The following is a 24,539-nucleotide window of genomic DNA, read 5'->3' as shown; positions in this document are numbered from 1 at the left end:
AAGAAAGCTAGGAGCACATCTTATTTTTCAGTTAACATCTTTTCTATATCTGAAGTTTAACACATTATTTGCATGGATGCCTTTGTAATTTTAATTGCTGTCAAGTCTTTTTAGTGTTTTTGCAATTATTTAATCTTCAACAAGTTTCTCTATTCCTCTGAATGTGGTTAACTGAAGACATTTTTCTGCTCTCCTGCACTAAAGTTCAGGAAAAGATATTGTCTAGAATCAGGGAGTTTTAAATGTAACAGGACAAACTCAAAGCATGTGTAAGCAGGTGCAATTCCACCTAAGTTACTCATCTGCTCTTAAATTATACCAGCTCTGAATTTGACCTCAAAATCTATTAAAAGATCACAGATGATATATTTACACAAAAGATTACATTATGTGTAGAATCTGAGACACTAATGTCCAGATCCTATTTTTGAAGAGCATTTGGTACAACTCAGGAAAGGAATACAAACATGGTTTTAAGTCCCCCAATGTTAGGCCAAACTATACCAGGCCATTCCCCTTTGGGCTATTCCCACAGTAAAGGAGCCATTCTGGCAATTGGAGATCACTGGAGCATAAAGGCGCACCAGCCACACCCCTTTTCCCCCAGCTACACCCATTACAGTGGCCTTATTCCATCCAAGGATCCCACCAAACTGAAGAGATCCTCCAGGAACCATATCTGCAAGTTTTAGGGCAGTTTTGCACTGGAAAAGCTGTATGAAACTGCTCTAGCAATTCCTGGCCTCTGGCCTTATATATCCCTACCTTACATGTAAATACTTAACTCTCATTGGTATTAATCCCATGCAAAACCCTACTGACTTTGGCTTTTATGAATGGATAATCAGCTGAACATGATCTCCCCGTATGATGCTGTGGCCAAAAAAGCTGATGTGATCCTGGGATGCATAAGCTGGGGAATCTTGAGTCGGAGCAGAGAGGCTATTTTACCTCTGTATTCGCATAGGTACGACCGATGCTGGAATACTGTGCCCAGTTCTGATGCACACAATTCAAGAAAGATGTTGTTAAATTGGAGAGGGTTCAGGGAAGAGCCACAGGAATGATTAAAGGATTGGAAAACATGCCTTATAGTGACAGACTTAAGGAGCTCAATCTATTTAGCTTAAAAAAGAGAAGATTAAGGGGTGACTTGATTACAGTCTATAAGTATCCACATGGGGGACAAATATTTAATAATGGGCTCTTCAGAACTGGCAGAGAAAGGTATAACATGATCCAGTGCTGGAAGTTGAAACTAGACAAATTCAGACTGGAAATAAGACATACTTTTTTTATTGGGGAGAGTAACCATTGGAACAACTAACCAAAGGTAATGGTGGATTCTCTATCACTGACCATTTTAAAATTAAGATTGGATGTTTTTCTAAATATATGCTCCAGGAATTATTTTGGGGGATTTCTATGGCCTGTGTTATACAGAAAGTCAGACTAGATGATAACAATGGTCCCTTCTAGCCTTAGAATCTATGAATGTAGCTGATGGCAGAAGTTGACGCAGTACATTTTAATCTCTCATGTATAAACTTAAATATCAATACTTCTATATTCTTGTTTTCAGGCTCAGACATGCAAAATTTATTTCCTGATTTTTCAGCTGTTGTTCGATACCTTGCAATAACGTGCCCATCATCAGGAATGTCTGTAACATTTTAAAATGTGAATTCCTGTAATGCTTTCCATGGAATATTCCTAGCATCAAACTGATTCCTGATAAATGCCAAAGTATTGACATTTTGTTGTGTGGAAAGTTTCTCCAAAGAATGATACTGAAATAATTACTTTAATGTATTCGAGTTTTTCCACATTTTGTGGACTGCAAAAGGAACAATCTTAGTACAAGTAGCGCCACTTCCAAAAAGTTGGCCAAGATTCACCTTGCACACAGCTGAGTGAGGGCTATTTTGATTTAGCCTTTATGGCACTGGAAAAAGTTGAATTCTAAGAATGACATTACTAATACTTGAGTAGTGCTGACAGGCCAACAACAGTGTCAATTCTAGAAACCCTGAGCCAAATTAATCTATGTCACGACTCCATTGACTTCAGTGGAATTATACCAGTTGCAGATTTAGCCAGTGTATTTTAAGAAGTGCTATTTCATGGAGTGACTTTAAATGAATATATTTCAGGAAGTATAGGTATTAGTTTAGATATCCACAGGGAGTCATGTGGCCTTATATTTTAATTCCCATATTTAAAATATGGGAGTGTATACATTTATGTACTGAATTTGTAATGTTTACAAATTTTTGAAGACTCTGACTGGCAAACATGAGTTTCACGATATGAGTGTCTTATTTAAATCACACAAACTAATTCTGCAAGTTTCTCTGCATGGGTGGCCCATTGTGCACACACACGGAGCCCAAAGAAGCAAGGGTTCACTCACACAGAGCAGCTTGCAGGATTAAAGCCTCAGTCACATTTTCTTCTTTCACACCACTAGGAGGATTGACAAATATAGTTGAAAAGCAATCTTTAAGAATGAAGAAATACATTCATTTTGAAGTGTAGGTTCTCTCTGTTATCTTCTACACTTAAACACAAGGTTTTCTACCTTAAACTAAAATATTGTTTGATTTTAAAAGTCAGAAAAATCAACGTTACTTTAACAAGTTATGCTATAGTCTAGTGAAGATGGTGGTAGCTGAATTCAAGTAGAAATGGACATCTATACATCTGCTACTCAGTTTTTTTGGCAGATAATGTAGCATTATCCACTCAGACATTGTGATCAATCCCCAGAGCTGTGCCATTAGAAGGCCACATTTCAGGGAATTAAATTGCAAAACCAGCCAGCTACATTCTCAGTGCTGTAGTGACGTAACTGTATTCTCAAGTTAGCACTTCCTGGAAAAATATGAAGGGCCTCTGGGAATTTACTGTTTCCCCTATGTTTAGAGGAATTAGAGCAAGGGTACCAGTGACACACCTAAATTGCAGTACACAGTAATTAGAAAACTACATGAGGTATAGTTTAAGATGGTATTGGGTACCAATCTAATATGCTGTGTAGTTGTGTTACTGATTTGATAATCCCTTTAAGAAATGTTACCTTTAATCAGGAACTGGTGATTTGGGAGATTTTAGATGCTATGTGAGTTTCTAGAAGTTACAAGAGTTACAGAGCTCAAGCCTAAATCTGTTAATCTTAGGGAAAGAATTTTCTATAACTAATCTGTGTCAAACTGGATTTCACAGGCCCTATATTTGGTTTGCTACTGTACAGAGACAGCATTTCATTGCACCACATACAGAATGGGGTACTTGTAGCACAGAACTCAGGACAGTTAAGCAATCCTTAAAGTGCAGTGGAGTAGAGGTTCAGTAGGCAGCTTTCTATGATGTATATTCCCAACTTCAAGAGACAGGGCACTTTAACTGTCTTTATGAACCCTTGTATGGAATTCCTATTGTGGTCAGTAGGAGTTCTGTGCAAAAATATGGAGCTGTGTTTACACTATTTCCCTGAGGCTTGCTTAAAAAAATGTAACTACTTCTTCTTCCAACATAAGGTGTTATTTCAGGCTGCCTGGTGTGGTCTGCGGTTTAATTGTTTATTGAGCTCCCTAACAGAAATGGCTGACATACAGTAGGCAAGTACCAAATGTACTTCAGAAGATAAGGAATACTGAAGATTATTAATGGATGCACCTAGAGATCAATTTTCTTACATAACTGTTGATCATTGATACCGCTGATGTCATTTTCATGTCTAAGACATACAATAAAATTCCATCAGTAGTTGTATACCTACAACTCTTAGTTACTATCTTTAAATTTTAAAATGATGCACAGTTATAAAGGAATATACAAATCACAAATAACCTCTCTTGTGTTGGGAGTTAGATATACATATATACGCACACACACCCACACACCTATACATACACATATACACACAAAAAAAATACTTTCAAAATTACTGATTTACATCATATAAATATTTATCTTTAGGTGATGTAAACTTGTGAGTTTCATGAATTGCAGGGGAAATAAGATACAACGTAGTACCCTCTCAATCTAGTAATTTCCAGCTAGAAGATATTCCACTATTCACTATTCCCACAGAAATTCACTGATGAAAGAGAGTCTTCTCGCACTAAGAAAATTAAATGTATAAATGGAAACAAGAGACTGTATTTGCATGTCACTTCTATCTGTATTCTATTACCTTTTAATTAGAATTTTCTTTATTTCTCTTTTTTCTTATTGCTTGCCTTTTTCTATGAATGGTTGATAACTACCATAAATCCAAGTATATTTGGGGATGGAAAATAATTATCACAGTTAATGTGTAATATGCTTTGATATGTTCCTAGTTGAAGCTAAATGTTTAATTGTGTATTTATGTCCATTACAATTGATTGTATTAATATTTAATGGAAAATAAAGACTATTTAAGCCACAGAAATAACAAAAGTCCTTGGACTGTTTTGGACTTTACTGAGAACAGCATCATGAACAAACAGAAATGTCCATTTGTATCTAGAATTCTAAAGCCAATACATGATAGAAAATTAGTCCATTGGTGAAAGTCAAGAAGACTTTTATTCCTGCATTTCAAGGAAAGGCTTTCCTTAGTAGCAACGAACATTACACTTGTTTAATACATTCCCACACTAGTAAAATTTCCCTGAAAACCCAAAATATCACCTAGTATATGAGAAATACTAAGAACACTAAGATACACAATCCTGACAAACCTTATCTGCTATATCCACACCCATTCCTTGACGTGTCCCTTGTAGGGCATTATATTGTGTACAGTTAGGAATTCTTGATTTTTGAATCAGAAGACACAGAACACAGGAAGAGTCAGGTTTCTATCAGTACCTGGTAAAACCTGAAACCTAATACAGGAATCCAAAAGGAGAGATGGTCATGGTCCTGTTCCCCAAATCATATATATAAACAAATAAGGTCATAGTCTAGTGAAAAATGAAATGACTAAGTAGGCTATAGCTGTCATCAACACAGTCTTAAACCTTTGCCATTTTTCTGTAGCAAGGAGACCTGTGCAAACAGCACCAGCTATTCCTCACCCTCCTTTCTTGGCCACTTGCAGAAGAAAAAGATAATAATAATTAACGGAACAAATCCAAAATAAATAGACTTGTTAATTCACTCAGTTGTTAATCAGTCTGATCTACCACTTATCTCCCATTTCTAGTGAGTATCTATGCACACTGCACATGCTTGCATTTAAAGTGACATCTCCAAAGTGTGTGAAGGGCAGGCAGGACTTGCCTACTTGGTGCAGCAAAGTATACCAGAAGGGTATGATTTGTAAAGCATTCTAACATGCTGCATGCTAACTGCCCTGTGTAGACCCTGCATCCATCCTCTACGTACTTCACATTAATGTAGTCCTTATGTTAACAAAAACTAGGTACTTTTAAAATGCACCAGCAGAGTCTACATGGGGCATTTAGAGTTCAACACATTACAGCACTTTACAAATCACTCTCCTCCGGTGTGTTGTGCTAGCACCCTGTAGACAAGCACTCAGTCAAGCCTGAACTTCTTTGTCTGCCCACTGTAGGACTACCAGTATCTCAGAAGGATGTTAAACAGCAGAAACTAAAGCTAGACATTCTTAAATAAGTTTGCCCAAATAAATTTACATCCAAGAGTTTTAGAAGAGATGGGTGAGGAGCTTGCTGGACTGTTAATGATGATTTTCAATAAGTCGCTAGAGCTCCAGGAAGTTCTAGAAGACTGGAAGAATGCTAATATTGTGCCAATACTGAAAAAAGGGTAAATGGGATGATCCAGGTAATTTAAGCCTTGTCAGTCTGACATCAATCCCGGGCAAGGTAATGGAGTGGCTGATATGGTTAATAAACTAATAAAGAATTAAAGGCAGAAAATATAATTAATGCCAATCAACATGGTTGTATGGAAAACAGACCCTGTCAAACTAACTTCATATCTTTTTCTGATGAGATTACAAGTTTGGTTGATAAAAATAATAGTGTTGCTGTAATAGACTTCTGTAAGGTATTTGACTTGGTACAGCAAAACATTTTGATTAAAACACTAGAATGATATAAAATTAACATAGCACACATGAAATGGATTGAAAGCTGGTTAGCTGATAAGTCTCAAAATATAATTTGTAAAGAGAAAATCAACAAGCAGGTGTGTTGCTGGAGTCTTGCTGGGATCAGTTCTTGGCCCCACACTCTTGAATATTTTTATTAATAACCTGGAAGAAAATAAAATCATCAGTGATAAACTTTGCCAATTACACAAAAAATGGGAGAGTGGTAAATAATGAAGAGAATTGGTCATTGACACAGAGTGATCTGGATTGTTTGGAAAACTAGGTGTAACCAAACAATATTCATTTTAATATAGCTAAATGTAAAGGTATACATCTAGGAACAAAGACTGCACGCCATACTAACAGGATAGGGGACTCTATCCTGGGAAGCAATGAAAAAAATTTGGGAGTTGTGATAAAAAACAGGAAATTTCAAGTAGCAATAGAGAGATTAATTTTACCTCTATATTTAGCACTGGTGCAACCAATGCTAAAATACTGTACCAATTTCTAGGGTCCACATTTCAAGAAGGATGTTGATAAATTACAGAGCGTTCAGAGAAGAACCAGCAGAAAGATTAAAGGATTATAAAATTGCCTTATTGTGATTGAACTCCTGGAGTTCAATCTATTTAGCTTAACAAAGAGAACATTAACGAGTGATTTGATTACAATATCACTACCTACTTGGGGAACAAATATTTGATAATGTGCTCTTCAGTCTAGCAGAGAAAGAGCTGACACGATCCAATGGCTAGAAATTGAAGCTAGACAAATTCAGAATGGAAATAAGGAGTAAGTTTTTAATAAGGGTAATTAACCTTCGGAACAACTTACCAAGGGTCATGGTGGATTCTCCATCACTGGCAATTTTTAAATCAAGATTGGATGTTTTTCTCAAAGATATACTCTAGGAATTTTGGGGGGAAGTTTTATGGCACATGTTATATAGGAGGTCAGACTAGATGACCATAATCATAGAATATCAGGGTTAGAAGGGACCTCAGGAGGTCATCTAGTCCAACCCCCTGCTCAAAGCAGGGCCGATCCCCAATTAAATCATCCCAGCCAGGGCTTTGTCAAGCCTGACCTTAAAAACTTCTAAGGAAGGAGATTCCACCACCTCCCTAGGTAACGCATTCCAGTGTTTCACCACCCTCCTAGTGAAAAAGTTTTTCTTAATATCCAACCTAAATCTCCCCCATTGCAACTTGAGACCATTACTCCTTGTTCTGTCATCTGCTACCACTGAGAAGAGTCTAGAGCCTTCCTCTTTGGAACCCCCTTTCAGGTAGTTGAAAGCAGTTATCAAATCCCCCCTCATTCTTCTCTTCCGTAGACTAAATATCCCCAGTTCCCTCAGCCTTTCTTCATAGCTCATGTGTTCCAGTCCCCTAATAATTTTTGTTGCCCTCCGCTGGACTCTTTCCAATTTTTCCACATCCTTCTTGCAGTGTGGGGCCCAAAACTGGACACAGTACTCCAGATGAGGCCTCACCAGTGTCGAACAGAGGGGAACGATCACGTCCCTTGATCTGCTGGCAATGCCCCTACTTATACAGCCCAAAATGCCATTGGTCTTCTTGGCAACAAGGGCACACTGTTGACTCATATCCAGCTTCTCGTCCACTGTAACCCCTAGGTCCTTTTCTGCAGAACTGCTGCCTAGCCATTCGGTCCCTAGTCTGTAGCGGTGCATTGGATTCTTCCGTCCTAAGCACAGGACTCTGCACTTGTCCTTGTTGAACCTCATCAGATTTCTTTTGGCCCAGTCCTCCAATTTGTCTAGGTCCCTCTGTATCCTATCTCTACCCTCCAGCATATCTACCTCTCCTCCCAGTTTAGTGTCATCTGCAAACTTGCTGAGGGTGCAATCCACACCATCCTCCAGATCATTTATGAAGATATTGAACAAAACCAGCCCCAGGACTGACTCTTGGGGCACTCCACTTGATACCGGCTGCCAACTTGACATGGAGCCATTGATCACTACCTGTTGAGCCCGACAATCTAGCCAGCTTTCTATCCACCTTATAGTCCATTCACCCAGCCCATACTTCTTTAACTTGCTGGCAAGAATACTGTGGGAGACAGTGTCAAAAGCTTTGCTAAAGTCAAGGAACAACACGTCCATTCTGGTCTTGGAATCTATGAAGCTACCAACTCTGGTGACCAGGAGACATCGCTATGATGCTAACAGTCTGACCTGAGATTAGCACTTTCAGTTGTGAACCATACCAGACAGCATGATAATCACTATAGAAGTGTGATAGTGATTTATGTTACTGTTGATTCTAGAGTCACTAAACATGTTTTTCTGATCAAGAATCACTGACCTATAAATGTTGAGGTCTTGGGAAGTTCAGTTTAATAAATATTAGTGACTGTACACAACCTGACTCTTTATTAAGGGGAGTTCTCTTCACTACTAATCCTGTTTGATTCAGATCACTGGTATTATGGGCATGTGAGTGTTTTACTTATATTTCGTTTATCCAAACTGGAATGCATAACCTAGGGAGGTGGTGGAATCTCCTTCCTTAGAAGTTTTTAAGGTCAGGCTTGACAAAGCCCTGGCTGGGATGATTTAGTTGGGGATTGGTCCTGCTTTGAGCAGGAGGTTGGACTAGATGACCTCCTGAGGTCCCTTCCAACCCTGATATTCTATGATTCTACAAGCCAGCCCTTTATAGAGGCTGTGGGAATTTTCCTGAAATGAGCTGTATTAACTAGGATTGATTGTGCTATGCACCAATATTTTTATATCTGTATTTTGAGAAAAACTAAACAAAACTAAAGAAATTCATTCCTGGTGATGTAACACCATTGACTTCTCTGAGTTACACCAGAGGTGATTTAACCCAACACATGCAGTACATGATACTATTTTTTCTCCAAGGACAAAGAAATGAAAGTGCCATGAAGGTTAAAATATGTTGCTGTCTCACACACACCTTCCCAAACCTTTTTAATTCTCATAAACCTCTCTTCAATTAAGCTTCCATCTGTGTTATTTAAATGCAGTATATTAGTTTAATTTAGGAATTAGAAGTTCCTGACCCTACTCTCACTTCCTGTTTGTAGGCCTGGTTAGGTAGGACACCATGTTAACAAGATGAGTGCAGAAGACAATAGCACAGACAAGAAACAACAGCTATTGACAGGCAAGGTCCCAATTAAGTGAGAGCAAATGCAGAAAAGCACACTCACCCCTAATCCTCTGCTGGATGGAGGATCAGTTATTGTCTATGATCTGCCTGTTGCCAAAGGTGCTAGAAAACTCTTTCTGGGAGAGACTTTTCTTATACATGTAAACAGCTCCAAGCATATTGCAGGTGTTGTCATGCGACAGACAATAATAGGAGGGAGCCAGTTGCTTCTCCCACAGTACCTCCTCATCAGTTCAGAGAGTGGCATGAAATGTTATATTCCCATATCACAATCACACACACACTGGTGTTTGTATTGGTTCTTTAATTTTCAAGTTGACAGTATTTGTTTATGATGTAAAAGTGACCAGGTACATGCAAAAACAAAGGAGAAACCCACCGCGGTGCATAGTGTCCACACAACTCCCTCTGCACCACTTCCAGGAGTTCTCAAACAGGGTCATGAGGTTATTATGTGGGGGGTCACAAGATGTCAGCCTCCATCCCCAAACCCCACTTCACCTCCAGCATTTATAATAGTGTTAAATATAAAAAAGAGTGTTTTTAATTTATGAGGGGGAGGGGTCATACTCAGAGGCTTGTTGTGTGAAAGGGGAAATACAAAAGTTTGAGAACCACTGATTAAGCCCTGCTGCCATAGGCGCTGAGTCCGTGGGTGCTCCAGGGTTGACTGTCCGGTCTGCAGCGCCGCAGCGGGGCTGGCAGGCTCCCTGCTAGCAGTGGCACCACGCAGCTCCCAGGTCGGGAAGCAGCCATCTTGTCCGGCAGCAGGCTCCTAGCCTTAGGAGCTGCCGGGGGGAGGGGGGGGTCCGTGTGCTGCCCCCCCTTACAGGCGCAGCTCCCATTGGCTGAGTCAGGGCAGGGGAGGAACTAGTGTGAGCGTCACTTGCAAGCGCTCAGCAGGTGGCTGTTGAGGGGTCGCATGGCGCGCACCTGCTGCCCAGCCCCCTTCTCCTCACGCTCCTCATGTGGCTGCTGGACTCGAGCTGAGCTGTGGCGCATGCCCTACGGCGAACCGTGGTCTGTCGCCCCATCGCCAGCACCCTGGAGTTCAAGGTATGTGTATCCCCGTCTCCGAGTGCTAGGAATGAGGCTGCACCTCCATCCCCCTCACTGCATCCTTCCCCATCCCACCGACCCCCATCCCTCTGTCATTGCATCCCTCCTCCCCCCCCGCACTGCATCCTTGCCCTGTCCCATCCCATCCCGCCCCCTACACCTACCTGTTCCAGCCCTGTACCACTTATAGCACTCTCCCCCCATCCTCTCCCCCTCCCAGAGCTGCCACCCCCATATCCCTCACCCCCACCCCATTCACCTCTGGAATTAGAAAGTTGGCAACCCTACTCCCCACACCTCCCACCCACCGTAAACAGCTGTTTTGCGGTGTGCGGCAGGCTCTGGGGGGGAAGAGGGGACGATACGGCACCCCTGGGGGAGAGGGGGCAGAATGGAGCAGGAAGAGGGAGGGTGGATGTGGGGCCTTGGAGGAGGGGTTGGAGTGGGGGTGGGATCTGGGGCAGAGATGGGAGTCGAGCCTCCACCGGCACTTTGGAAAGTCGGTGCCTGTGCCTGCTGCAAAGCTGCACCAAGAAGGGGATCAGACCAACTGCACATGGAAGTTTCTGCCCCCCATCCCTGCCTCAGAAAGGAGTTGCACACCAGTCCAAACAGGCTGGCAAGTAGCAGAGGTTTGGGGACAGGATAGTAGGTAATCATGAAATCTGTTTTTACCCTGATCCAGTGACCTTAACACCCACCATTGGGGGCATCGGTGGCTCTTATTCCAGCCTATTGGCTGCAAGACTAGGTGTGGAAAGGTTGTGTTGTAGCCCCATGGCCTACCTACACATTGGTGCATGAATTCTATCCCACTGAAGCTCATAGTTTGTGCCCAGAGGTGAAATACATAAAAAAAGAATAAAGCCCCAGTGCAATTATCAGGGCAATACACCAGGTTCCCCATCAAACTGAGTGCACAATGTTGAGAGAGATTAAAGAGGTAACAAAATCTAACAAAATGATAATAGGGGATAATAATAATACCCCTATTACAGACCTTTCAAGATCCAGGGGTCCTGCACATGACTATCCACAGTGCACTGAATGCCCCAACAACAACTATGGTGCGTGAAACCAGACAATCACTAATCTCTTGAATGAACTCATTCAGAAAAATGATACAAAACAAAAATACCAAATCACTCCTGGGCAAACACCTTTCACAAAACCATCACTCCATATCAGACATCTTGGTTCTCATCTTCTAAGGAAACCTGCATAAAACCTTCAAAAGATGTGTCAGAGGGCTTGCATTCATAACTTTGTTAGACACTAAAAACCAGGGATTCAATAAAGACATTGGATTTATGGCTCATTGCAACTATCTGCAACCACTAACTCTCCTTTGTCCTATGACTGCAGAGTTGTTAACTGCCCACTTCATCTTGAATCTTCTCTTGCAACATGTATTAATTCCTTATGCTTAACGATCTGTTCCACCTCGTAACACTGAATACCTCTCCCAGATTTCAAGAAGAGCTCTGTGTAAGCTTGAAAGCTTGCTTGCCTTTCATCAGCCGAAGCTGGTCCAATACAAGATATTACCTCACCTACCTTCTCTCTCTGATAATGGGGGACTCAGCTACCCAGCTAGAGACTGGAAATGGCAAGTGAGATAAAGTTTAGAGAAAATTTCTCAACATTTTAAATTATTCCCTCTTGGAACAACTAGTTCTGGAGCACATAGAGGAGAGGTTATTCTCAACTTAGTCTTAAGAGTGACATAAGAACTGATTCAAGAAGTAACTGAGTCACTAAGTAATAGTAACCACAATATACTTAAATTCAGTATCCCTAGGGAGAAGTAAGGAACCAAAGAGTGGCAGTGACGCTCAACTACAGAAAGGAAAATGGAATAAAATTAAAAGGCTAATAAAAAGATCCCCAAGAGGCAAAAAGTAAAGTAAAATCCTTAGATGCAGCAGACACTACTTAAACAATAGAATCTTAGAAGACATATCTGCCACTGAGCAAAAAGAGAGCCAGAAAGGCAAGGAGTGAACCAATCTGGCTAAATGGCAAGGTTTTAGAAGCTATTCAGGCAAAACAGAAATCCTTCAAAAATTGGAAATCTAACCATGGTGAAGGCAATAAACAGGAGCATAAATTACAGCAGGCAATGTGCAAGAGGGAACTTACATAGCTTGAAATGAACAATATCTAAAACTATAAAAACAAACAATAAATTCAAGTATATCAGAAGTGGGAAGCCCACAAAAGAACTCATGGGTCCACTGGAATATCAGGGGGTAAAGGAAGCAATTAAGGAAGATAAAGACATTGCTGAGAAGCTAAATGATTTTTTGCATTAGTCTTCACTGCCGAGGATGAGGGAGTTACCTATGCCAGACCTGCTCTTCTCTGGTAAAAATGATGAGGCACTATGAGAAAAAGAGGTTCTAGAGCAAATTGATCATTTAAAAGCAATAAATCACCATACCCAAATGGCACATCCAAGAGTTCTGAAGAAGCTTAAGAATGAAGCAGCTCAGCTGCTAACAAAAATTATGCAATTTCTCATTTAAAAACAGCTTATGTACCAGAGGATTAATAATTCTACCTACATTTAAGAAGGGTTCATGGGGTGATCTGGGGAATTACAGACCAGTAAGCCTTACAATTATGGCTGAGATTATAATTAAAAAACAAAACAAAACATATGGGAAATGACATGATAAAGTCCAGCCAACACAGTTTCTGCAAAGATAAATAACATCTCACTAAACTCTTAGAATTCTTGAATGTGCCAATAAAGTAGCGCATAAAGGAAAATAAATTGGCAAAATACAGTTTGACTTTCAAAAGGTCTTTTACAAGACGCTACTAAGGAAACTAAGTAGTCACAAGGTGAGATGCAAATTATTGTCCTGAACCAAAAACTAAAACAGGAAACAAAGTATGGGAATAAACTGTCAATTTTCATGATGGTAAAAGGTGAACAGGGTGCATCATGGTTCTATGTTAGGTCCAGTGTTTAATATATTTATTAATGATCTGGAATGGGGACAGAGTAGTTAGGTGGCAAAGTTTCCAGAGGACACCAAAATAATTTAGGTTAGTCAAATCGAAGCACTTCAGAGGGAATGCCAATTCATCTAGCTTGGTTCAAACATGATGGGAAATGAAATTCAATATTCATAAATGCAAAGTAATCTACACTGGAAGAAAAATATTAACTATTCATACATTTTACAGAGTTCTAACTTAGCTCTACTAACTCAAAAAAGTCACATGGGCATCACTGTGGCCAGTTTGACAAAGACCTAAGCATAACGTGTAGCTATAATAAAAATAACAAACAGAATATTAGAATACATAAGGAATGGCATAGAGAAAAATACAGCTAATATTATAATGCCTTTTATATAAATCATTGTTGTGGCCTCATCTGCAACTATGTGCAGTACTGATCACCTCATCTCAATAGAAATATTGCAGAATTAGAGGGGCTTCAGAGAAGGGTAACTAAACTGATTAGGTGGATGGGAAAACTCTTATATGAAGAGAGGCTGAAAAAACTGGGATTGTTTGCCTTAGAAAAGAGATTAGCAGGGGACAAAGGAAATAAAATAATTAATAGTGCAGAGAAGTGAGATCCAGAACTTCTGTTCTCCCTGTCTCGTAACACAAGAGCAAGGGAACATTCAATGAAGTAGAAAGTGGCAAATTCAAAACTGATAAAAAATATTTTGTCACACAATGTGTAATTGAACTGTGGAACACTCTGCCAAAGGAAGTTGTTCAGACCAAAAAACTTAACAGGATTCAAAGTGAGACTGGACATTTATATCAATATCAAGAATATCCAGTGTTACCATAATTAATGCTAACAAATTTTGGAAGAGATTTTAAACCTCATTCTTCAGATCTTAAACTTATTTCTAACTACTAGGGATTAGAAGGTTTCTTGCACCTTTCTCTAAAGCACCTTATATAGGCCATTGTTGAAAATGAGATACAGACTAGATGGACCATAGGTCTGATTTTCACATTCCTACATTCAGTCCTGGAGAGACTATTTTTCCAAACTTGGCTCAAGTTGCTACTGTTACTCTCACTGTAAAATAAGATGTACATATGTACTCTATTTCTGTCTGTCTTTATAAAATATGCATCCATCACACAAGCCTCCAGGAGTATATTCAACTTGAAAAATATAAATGCTGGTGGAATCTGGAAAATGCTGGGAACATATGTTTTGGAGGTGTCAATAATTAGAACATTTTGGCAAACTTTTCACAAATGCTTGAAAATATAACTACACAAGAACTTCAGCTGGATCCAGTTACGCTAGTCTTGACAGACACGGCATTCCATGGGAGCAACTGAATTAGATCTCTTTGTGTACCAGTTGCTAAGAGAGTTATTCTTAGATGCTGGAAAGACATGAATGGCTCATCTGTAAAGTAATTTATTGTCAACATTGTAACAACACCATCCTGTGAAAGAGTCATTTCTGAAACACAAGACAGCTTGATCATTTTGTGAAAACATGAACGAATTTCTAAGAATTGTGAAATTCAAACTCCACCCCCAAACACACCATGAGAAAAACCATCAGAAAATAATAATTCAGGCTATAATTTAGTCACGGGTATTTTTAGTAAAGTCATGGACAGGTCGTGGGCAATAAACAAAAATCCCCTGACCTGTCCATGACTTGTACTATAAATACCCCTGACTAAATCTTAGGTGCTCTGGGGGCTCCAGGGTGCTGCAGATATGCTCGGGGAGGGGGGGCAGGAGTGTGCTCCAGTGCACCTCTGCTGCTGCTCTGGGGTGAGGCCTGCTGGGGATCTGCCGCTGCTGCTCTGGGGCAGGAAAAGGGCTGGCTCGGGGACCCACAGCCGCTGCTCCAGGATGGCTGCTCCAGGGCAGCGCCCAGGAATACTGCTTCTTTGGCGGCCCCTGGGGCCAGCTGCCTGGGGCTGCCTGAGCAGTGGCCGGTGCAGCTGGCCCTGGGGTCACCTCAGCTGCTCAGGCGTCCCTGGGGTCAGCCGCATTGGCCACTACAGAAGTCTGGAGATCCCGGAAAGTCACAGAATCCGTGACTTCCATGACCTCCGTGAAAGACTTACAGCCTTAATAATAAATAATAATAATAAATAATAATAATAATAAGATAATTACAGCCTTAATAATAAATAATAATAATAATATGAAATGGAAGGCATCATAGGATGCCATGGTGTGCACAAATAAAAGGAGAAAATAAGATAAAATAGTTACAACAGTTTAGGGCAGTGGTTCTCAACCTTTCCAGACTACTGTACCCCTTTCAGAAGTCTGATTTGTCTTGTATTACTCCCACGTTTCACCTCCCTTAAAAGCTACTTGTATCAGACAAAAATACAAAAGTGTAACAGCACACTATTACTGAAAAATTGCTTACATTTTCTTTACCATATAATTATAAAATAAATCAATTGGAATATAAATATTGTACTTACATTTCAGTGTATAGTATATAGAACAGTATAAACAAGTCATTGTCTGTATATAATTTTAGTTTGTACTGACTTTGCTAGTGCTTTTTATGTAGCCTGCTGTAAAACTAGGCAAATATCTAGATGAGCCGATGTACCCCCTGGAAGACCTCTGTGTACCCAGAGGGGTACATGCACCGCTTGTTGAGAACCACTGGTTTAGGGTAACATTCTGTTTGTTACACAGAGCACATATATACAAATAAATATATTACATTACTGAGGGGAGCCTTTAAACAATATATATTTGAAGATATCATTAGCTTGTAAACATCAGTACATAAAATTCAAAAAATATTCCCCTCCTACCCCTCACCCCCATTCTAAAAAAGAGTACACACTCACTGGCTCTAGTTCAATCTTTAACCCCTTCCTGGAGTTTATTTTAAATGAAAGCAATCTAGGCTCTCTCCTGAGCTTAGCTGTTCCTAGAGTTTTCCCTTTACATGACCTCTGTAGAGGTCCTTGCTTCTAGCTTCCTCTGCCCCAGAAATGCTTGGGGCGAGTGCCAGCTATAACTTTTCAGAAATGTAATAAGAGCTGCTTTTGCCCAGCTCAAGATGTTGTAGATATCACTTCTTGCTGAATCTGATGACCCTGATGGTAATTGGATCACTCCCACAGAAGGGTTTGCAAGATCTGGAATGTTGTTCAGTGAACTACTGGCATCCTCAAATGTGCTTGCATTTTAGTTGTGCTTTGAACAAAATGCAGTCCATGTATGCTGCAAATTGAGGCTGTGCACGGCCATATTGTTGGGGGACATACAGAAGGTTGCAATGAAGAACCAGGATGACTAACAACCACCAGCAACTGTTCCATCACCACCACCAAATAATTGTAGCAACTAGGTTAGTATATACTTCTGAGCCACAGATAATGATTCAATCACTGAACTGATTAACCCTTTGCACATTATTCATTGTCGTTATGGGCCCAGTTATGGTGTAACCTATCTGACTAATGACTGAGGATATAATCTTAGCCTGCTCGTAACCTGGTATACTGCTGATGATGACCTCATTGTGCATGTGTTGCTCTTCTTGATCAAATGCTTCTGTGAAGCTATGTGGCAGCACGTGGTGTCCGGTGAGTGTGTTATCTCACCACCATATGTACTAGTATCCTAACATAATGAGGTTGCACTGTACTAATCAAATTACTTTGGGTTGTGTTGTAGTCTACTCCCCCATGTTATGTGCTTTTGATGAAGTGACAGCTATGTGTGTGGGTTTAGTCATGTGCTGTGGACCTTCTGTGTGCTTTGTCTGTCTTATTCCTCCTGCCTGCCATGCGAGACTACAAATGGATACAAACAAACAGGGGAATACAAGGAAACAATGAGACAATATTGGTGCTATGATAAACAGTGATATCAGGGAAACAGCAGATTTACATCTGCTTGGTTTTGCTCCTGGCTTGATCATTCTGTCTTTTTATCTATCTGTGTCCCCCCACCCCCACCCCCATCTTAGTAGCTTCATGCCTCACTGCTTTCTCTAACAGAATTGTGTTGATTTTGCAGGCTGTTTTTGAGCTGTGGACAAAGAAAATGTTGCCTATCAGTAAAATGCTGCGTTTGCCCTCTCATTCTTCCTTCTGCCTACAACATTTGGTTGCACTTCATGGACATTATCATTGCCTGTTCACACGTAGTGACTGTACCAACATTTCTCACAAGGCCAGTCCTGAGCCTCCTATGCCCTACGTGCTCCCCTGTTTCTGTACAGTCACAGGGAAGGAGGCAAGTGTTTTCTCAGACCTTTGGTTTTGCTTAACTTTTTGCTTAACTGGTTTACTTTTGCATGTTTTCAGCAATACCAGCGTCTATGGGCTTAAAATCAGTTCTTGTTATATAAAAGTATATCATAAGAATATAGTTACATAGTATGGTGATGATGTTGTAACATATATTAATTACAGCTTATGGCTGAATCTGCAAAGTATCTTTGTGGTCTCCTGTGTTATTTTTCTGATTATATTTCTCCTTGGCATGTTAATGATAGCTTATCACAGAAATGGTTATTTATTTTATGAAGCAACACCATATAGCTTTTTGCTTTTTCTTAGTTCCTTTATCAGTGCCACTGTTCTCAAAATCATAGCACAGAAACTGTAATATCAGCTTGTAACTCTGGAACAAGCATTCTCATCATGTTTGGTTAAAGAATACAGTATAGTTATCTTACTGTGTGAGAGACGAGGAGGATGAAGTAATATCTTATATTTGATCAACTCCAATAACTTGCCCACCTTGTATTTCTAATATCCTGGGACCAACATGGCTACAACAACACGGCAAATAACACTGTAACATGTCAGGTTCTAGGACCCTGCATCGACATGGAGAACTCTTCTGCTGACTCATCCTTACCGCTAAACTAGGTATGATTTATTAGTTCCAATTCAGAATAGCCTGCCATAGTCCTACCCCAACACATCAACTCTGAGGCCACTGATAGCAGCTAGCACTGCCATCACTACCCTCTTGTGCTCCAACACAGTTTTAATGGAAAATTTTCAACCAGCCCTAGTGTTTATGTACGTGCATGCATATATGTCTGGCATCCTGTTCTTCCCATTTGTTATTAATAAAGTTTATTCAAAAAACTGTGTGCTTTGCTGCAGCTTCTTTGGATACGGACTAAAGATGCATCAGTAAACGCACCCTTGCTCAAGGCACTATCCAGGTTTGAGGTGTCAAGGGTTGCATGAGACTTCTGGTGTCTGTAACATAGAATGAATTCTGAGATGTCATTAATGAACCAGGAAGCATTAGCATATTTCACAGAGGGAAAATAAGTTTTAAACACACTTTATTTGTGTGCTCAATGCCCACCACAACCTTTTGGCACATATTTCTGAGCTTCACTCAGTTGTCATCTCAGCTTTGCAGTTCACTTTTAAAAACATTTTACTGAGCACCAGCATAGATTCACAGATTCTAAAACCAGAAGGGACTATCATAATCATCTAGTTAGGCCGACTGTATAGAACTTCCCCAAAATAATTCCTGGAGCATATCTTTTAGAAAAACATCCATTCTTGGTTTAAAAATTGTCAGTGTTGGAGAATCCATCACAACCTTTGGTAAATTGTTCCAATGGTTAATTACTCTCACTATTAAGAATTGACACCATATTTCCTGTCTGAATTTTTCTAGCAAAAGGGATATAAAACAAAGTAATCTGCATACTGATAGTATTTGGTCTTCTCCGTAAGGGACAGAACGCTTGTATTTAACAATTACAATATTTTCATTTAAATATGGTAGAACACAGTAACCAGCGGCTGCTGCCTATTGCAGTTCCTTGAGCTGTCGCTGCAGTCCAGAATCCTGCCTCCCAAGATGGTGAGTCACCTTTGGTCACTGCGCCGCACCCAACATTCTTACACAATAGCTGCTCCACAGCAGCAATTATTTCACAGTAATAAACAGTAGGCAAATCCTGTCATCAGAAATTAACATATGTGCGGCTCATGAAAATCCTCTGTGATTTAACTAGTCTTAATTTCTATTTTTTATTTGTTACTTCAGTGTCTATTCTTAGTTCCTGATAGCACATGGTGATAACTTTAAACATCTCAAGCATTCAGGACACAGTTCTCAACATATTAGCCATTCACAAGTTGAGAATTCCCGCTTATGGATTCCGGATCAGAATCTGCAACTACATACTTTGCCAGTCACATGGTAAAATTTTGCAGAGTCATAATTATAAAGAAAGTCACATGATTTCTGTTAGTAGAAAAGATTATCTCCCACAAAGTTAAGGTTGTGTTGAGATCCGCACTTTAAACAGGACTAAAATCCCTATGTTTATAAAAGGACAAATATTCACTAACTTTCACAAAGGAAACATTTTTAAATGCTCCCCTTTTGAAATTTTGCCTGAACACCAGCACTGCTAACCCCCAGGTTCAAAAATCATGAGTCAGACCCAAAAAGTCATAAGAGGTTTTTTTAAAATCAAATTGTGATTTTGGTCTGTCTTTTGATTTTTGACCTTCCCCTGCCCATCCCCAGTATGTGTTTTATATGGTAATTTTTGACTCCCTTGCAGGAACTTCAACCACCACATTTTCCTCTTCCACTGCCCAGCAATTAATTTTAACCCCACCTAACCCCCACTCCCATAAGTTCAGTCTCCCCATCAATTCAACCACCAATCCCCAACAGTTCAGCACTCCCACTTCCCCATCAGTTCTGCTCCCTTACCCCACCATCCAGTCTACTACCCCACATCAATTGAGCCCCCTCAGCTCTCACATCAGTTCTCCCCCATCAGCCTCACTTGTGCTCCTCCTAAAGCTCCTGGGGCTCTTCACCCCTTCTCCCAGTCTTCAGGAGGCTGCAGGAGGATCCGTGCCCCTTTGAGGCTGGGGAGGGATAAGCTCCAAGCGATCTTCACCCCCTATCTCTTCCTTCCCAGATCTGGTATTGCAGGGAGAGAAGGGAGGACGTGGCATCCATCCATTGCTCAAACAAGGAAAGGAAGGAGCAAAGCCCCCTGAATTGCTTGGCTCATTCTGCTCCCTCTTCTCCTCCTGTGAGAATGGAGTCACTCCGGAGGGAAAAAAGAGAGCTCTGCCAGTTCTTGCAGAACTTAACTGTTGGCTGCTCTTCCCCAGTAGGCAGGGCATTGGGGGAAAGCAGCCAATCAGAGGGGTTTCCCCCAAGCAGAGCTGAAATTCACCATAAGACTGGAGTTTCTGGCCTCACAGCTTCAATCTGGGGGAAGGTCTGCCAACTCTTGCAATTTTGTTGCAAGTTACAATGTTAACACTGGCATGAGGTTTGGTCTTTCTCCAGCTAAAGAGCCACAAAATATCACAAACTCCAAATCTCTCTCTCTCTCACACACACATAAACACTCTGATATCTCAGAGAGTGGCCATTTTCCCCATTTTTATATTAAACAAAATTATATGCACCTTATTTATCACACTCTATTTGATTGATTTAGATTTAAAGACTTCATAGATAGTGCACAGAATTCTGAGCTCTGTGTGTGTGCTCAGTGTGCAAGCATAATGAGATAAAGCCAACATAGTGCAACTGTCGCGCTTTATTTCTTCTGCCCTATGTACCAGTCCTCTCTCATCAAACACTTCCTGAAAATAGCATTCTCTATGTCCGTAGACATTACCCTACACATAATCATATTATACTAGAATGCCTCCTTGTCGCAGGTTCCACTCACCATTAGGGGCACTTCCTCCTGGCCACTCTGGGGATCAGTTATTTCCAGATCCAGTGTTCCCTTCCTCTGATCACTGCACACCCAGTCATCTCTCTCACGCTCTGAGATTCAGGGTGTTCTGTCTTTGTGGCTGGGCCCTCTGGCCAGGTCATTATGGTCCTCCACTTCCTGATTAACAAATTATTTCCTTACAAACAAACAGTCTCAGGCAGCCTTCTCATTCACTGACCTGATGGTGCATTTCCCCAGTGGCTGGTAGGGGAACTTGAGCTCACGCTCTACTCCAAGTTCCAGCTCAGGGAAACTCTAATCAGCAGCCAAGGTCTGCACCATCCTAAACCTTGCTGCCTTTTTTCTGAGCCTTTCCTACACCTTCTGGCTCCCTCCCCTCTGGGTCTGTCAGCCCAAACTCCTTCCTCCTAGTGAGGGACTGTGGACTAAATTTCATGGCCCCAAATACACCTGCTTTCCCCCAAGGGAATGGCTGCAAACTATTTCCCCCAGCCTCCTTCTACTGCTAACTTCCTGGCTTTATACCAAGCCTACCTATTCCTCTTCAGCTGGGCTTTCCTCTTAGCCTAAACATTCCTCATCTTGCAGCCTAATAGGTTAATTGGCCACTCTGGCCTACATTGACACCTTCAGGGTGAGTGTGGGGAATACTCCATCAGACTTGTCTTATTGGGTTATTATTTGTTGTAACGCAGAGGCCTTGACATAAATGTAAAAGCACAATATTGAGAAGTTACACAATCAAAGAAAGCTGCAACAGCATTTCTCCTTGCCTATGTCCCCAGCATATCCACAAAAGTCTACTTGAGCTCTGCCAAGAAAAACCAGCAGAACTGCTCAGAATCATCTGCTGCTTCTGTTTTCCAGTGCACAAGCGGCAGCTGCCCCTGCAGTGCAGTTACATAATCCAAGTCTCTGACAACTTAGGATATGTCTACACTGAAAAAAAAAGGTGTGTTCTTACCTCAGTTTTGCTAACCTGTGTTAACTAACACAGGTTAAAATAACAGTGAAGACATAGCAACTTGACTCTTCTTAACTCAGGTTAGATGCTCAAGTTCAAGCCTTTAGGGCAGGCTAGGGTCAAACTCAAGCTGCTAACCTGAGTTAGAAGCTGAGTTGCCATATCTTCACTGCTATTTTAACCTGAGTTAGCTAACACAGGTTAGCTAACCTGACTTAAGAAACACACCTTTATTTTGTAGTATAGACATCCCCCTAGGGTTCAACTCTCTCCCTTTCCTAGTCCTTTTCCATCCTGTCCAAGCCCAAATAACATGGGCACATGGAGGGTGATGTTAAGATGAAAGAGGTGGGGGGGAAGGTTTGGGAGTGAAGATAAGGAGAGGGAGAATATTGAAGCACAAGTTGTCAGATAGTCAGAGCTTGGAGGTTTGCTATAGAATCATCTGCTTCATCTGATGAAACTCCTGTGGTGCATCCATGGGGAGTCACAAAATCCCAGTTCCTCAATAGGCACAATTGCTTGTTGAATTGCTTTATACATGGTTCTCATTTACAGTAAATGATCTGAAAAGGAAGAGTTTTATCCATGTAAAACTTTGAACATTTTAAATGTTCTTGAGATAAACTTTTAAGCACTTTAAGTTTTCAGTATGGGTACCCTTTTGCCCCCATTCCCTCCACTGTCCACCTCCTCGATATAAGTGCCTATTCCCACAGCAACTTTGTACTTGGTAAAGGCTGGAGGAAGGAAACCTGCTTGAATGGGACTTATAATATCTCAGCTCACATGGCTTCAATCATCATCGCTATCCTGATTACAAGCAAATCGCTCTTTTCCCATTAAATGTCTCTTTCCATCCAATCCAATACTTCAGTCTGTCTCTGATGTGTCTTCTTGAATGTCTTGTTGTCAAATCTTAAACTGAACATGGACAAAATTCAACTCCTTATCTTCACTCCCAAACCTTCTCCCAACCTCTTTCATCTTAACATTACCATCCTACCCAGCACTCAGACCTGAAATCTCAGGGTTATTTTTGACTCAGCCTCTCTTTTACCCCAAATGTCCAGACCACATCCAAATCCTGATTAGCATCTTTTCAACATCTCCAGAATTTTTCCTTTTCTTTCCACCCTCACAGCCAAATCTTATGTTCAGGCCATCATTATATCCTGTCTTCACTACTACAGCACCCTCCTTTCTGATCTCCTAAACCCATACATTGACCCCTATCTGTCTATACAAAATGCAGCTACTAATGTCATGATCCTTACCTCTTGATTTGTTCATGTAACTCTCCTCTTTGAATCCTTCTACTGGATATCCATCCACTAGATCTTCAAATTTAAGCTTCCTGACCCAGATCCACAAAGGTACAGTAGTTAGGTGTCTAAACCCCAGATTTAGGAGCCCAAGCCCCAATTTTAGCCTACACTGTGATCAACAGAATTTCCACTTGGCTCCTGCCAAGTCCTGTTGGTGCTCTAACTCATTCAGCATCTAATTTTCCACTGTAGAAGTTCCCCGTGTGACTAGGTTTCTGCCTCTGGGCATGCATACAGATGACTCACTCTAGGCACCTGGATACATATCTCCCACCTAAGCCCCTGTGTTATCCACAGGAAGATAGGCAGAGGAGCACCTGTCTTTTCTGCAGGGCCCGATCCCATTAGTGTGTACTTTTATACACACAGGATGATTTGACTCTGGAGAATCATCAAAGAAAACAGGATTTTATAGTTTTATAGCTAATCCCATGATGTTATCACGTTCCAACCACTAGTACAGAGCAGTCGTATTACAGTATACAGTAAGTGAACAAGAACACTCCAAGGCTGCATGCATCTGGCAACTGAAATGACATCAGTACAATTAAACAAGGAGAGAGGACGGTTGCTGGGTGACACTAAATCCAAATTGCCAAAGTAGAAAAAATTATTTGTTGCTTTCCTGGAAAATCCTTAAATAGAGCAAGAGCTAAGATACATTCAGTCAGATTAAACAATCAACAACAGTAAACACCTGCCACATTTCATTTGCCAGAAAGGAGAATTATCCACATTCTACATTATCCACATGTTGCTGTAGCCTATCTGGTTGCTATGCTGAAGTTAGCATTCAAAATGTAGAAACCTAAGTAACTAGTAGCAATAACCTTAAGAATGTACACTGAATCTAGTGATCCTAGGAGGTTTATACATTTATGAATTCATTACATTACATGAACTGTGTTACAGGGCCTCATGGAAAGCAGGATTATCTGAGCTGTCATCAGTTATTGCCACTGTACTTCTTTTATTCATTCTAGCCTCTGTAGGTCCAGATGTCACACACATCATTTCCTCTTATGATCGCAACGTGCTATTGTCAGCACTAAATTGCTTTTACTTTGGTGTAGTGAGTACCACTTTAATTTATAAAGTTAGCTTTTTTATGTAAATAGAGGCAAGATTATCTAATTTCTATACATCCTCCACATCTATTTTCCCCCAAAGATGACTGTCAAAAGATCCGGATGATACAGCAGATTTTTCCACCAGTCACAGCTCCAATTTAGACATTGAT

The 24,539-nt window shown here is 40.7% G+C and overlaps 1 long non-coding RNA gene across 1 annotated transcript; it reads left to right on the top strand.

Moving 5' to 3' along the window:
- Window positions 1-9,994: 9,994 nt before the first annotated feature.
- LOC144267500 (uncharacterized) lies at window positions 9,995-18,401 on the top strand. Its single transcript, XR_013346621.1, has 3 exons — window positions 9,995-10,299; window positions 16,484-16,642; window positions 17,317-18,401. It is a non-coding gene; the product is annotated as an uncharacterized LOC144267500 (long non-coding RNA).
- Window positions 18,402-24,539: the final 6,138 nt, after the last annotated feature.

The sequence above is a fragment of the Eretmochelys imbricata genome, chromosome 7, assembly GCF_965152235.1.
Source record: "Eretmochelys imbricata isolate rEreImb1 chromosome 7, rEreImb1.hap1, whole genome shotgun sequence".
NCBI classification, from domain to species: Eukaryota; Metazoa; Chordata; order Testudines; family Cheloniidae; genus Eretmochelys; species Eretmochelys imbricata.
Note: the sequence above shows the minus strand (reverse complement) of the source record. Positions and strands in the feature narration are given on the sequence as shown.